Genomic DNA, 1,126 nt, shown 5'->3' on the forward strand with positions numbered 1-1,126 from the left:
GTATAATACATCATTTTGAATATAATGTGAAATAATCTTATTGTTAGTTATGTGTTTTATATACATTAAAAATTAAAACTATATTATTTATTTTATCTACAGTTAGTTAAAAGTACTAAAAAAATAATAAAAGAAAATATATACACGTTCGCAAAATGATTAGGTCCCACCGAGATTTGAACTCGGATCGCTGGATTCAGAGTCCAGAGTGCTAACCATTACACCATGGGACCTCTTGAATAAGAGTGCAGTAGATAATGTACATAAATCATTGAAATTTTTCAATAAAAATTATTGTCAATATTATGTAATTTTAGAACATTAATTTGTTAAATTTAGAATTGGTAACAGGTGTTAGCAATTTAAATACTGACAGAATTATTACATGTATCTTCGATGAGAGATAAAAGTTTATTTCTTTCATGTATATTTGCACAAATTGAATAAATTTTAATGTTATACTGAGATTTTTCAGCATCAGTTTATAAAGTTATACTAACCAGCAATTATCAATGATCTTTGTTTTTCAGATTGTAAACAACAAGATTAAGAAATGATGGAATTAATTTGGCTAACAGATTTTGATAATTATGCAGTGGAATTTATATATTGAGAAATCACATCAAAAATTCCATGCTGTATATAATACAAATAAATATTACATATTATAATGGAGTACAAAATGAGCTCAACATTGTGCGAAATGTCATAGAGATTAAAATCTGCTAATGGGAAAATTGGATTTTGCTTAACAGATTCAAATTCTATTTAAAAGAGCAGAGATTCAAATTATGTTTACAATGAATACAAAGTCTCCATTGAAGCTAGCTCAGTACATATTCGAACTTACTTAACAGATGATCTAAATCTCTTTCTTTTTTAAAAGATGCTAAAATGGCAATAATTCTAGAATTAAATGAATAGGATAGTCGAGAACATAAAATATCCAATATCCATTTTTCTGTTTTATCATTGTAATAAGTAAGTATAACAATGAAATTTCTCACAGAATAACATATAATTGCATATCACTTATTCCATATAATAAATTTTAATACATATATGTAATATTTATATATCTTTCATCTATATCTCACAGAATTTTTTCAATAAGAATTTTTGCTAT

The 1,126-nt window shown here is 25.0% G+C and overlaps 1 non-coding gene across 1 annotated transcript; it reads right to left on the bottom strand.

Moving 5' to 3' along the window:
• Window positions 1-161: 161 nt before the first annotated feature.
• On the bottom strand, window positions 162-233 carry Trnaq-cug. Its single transcript has one exon. It is a non-coding gene; the product is annotated as a tRNA-Gln (tRNA).
• Between the last annotated feature and the right edge of the window lie 893 nt (window positions 234-1,126).

Source organism: Formica exsecta, unplaced genomic scaffold, assembly GCF_003651465.1.
Source record: "Formica exsecta isolate Colony F162 unplaced genomic scaffold, ASM365146v1 scaffold599, whole genome shotgun sequence".
Lineage (NCBI taxonomy): Eukaryota > Metazoa > Arthropoda > Insecta > Hymenoptera > Formicidae > Formica > Formica exsecta.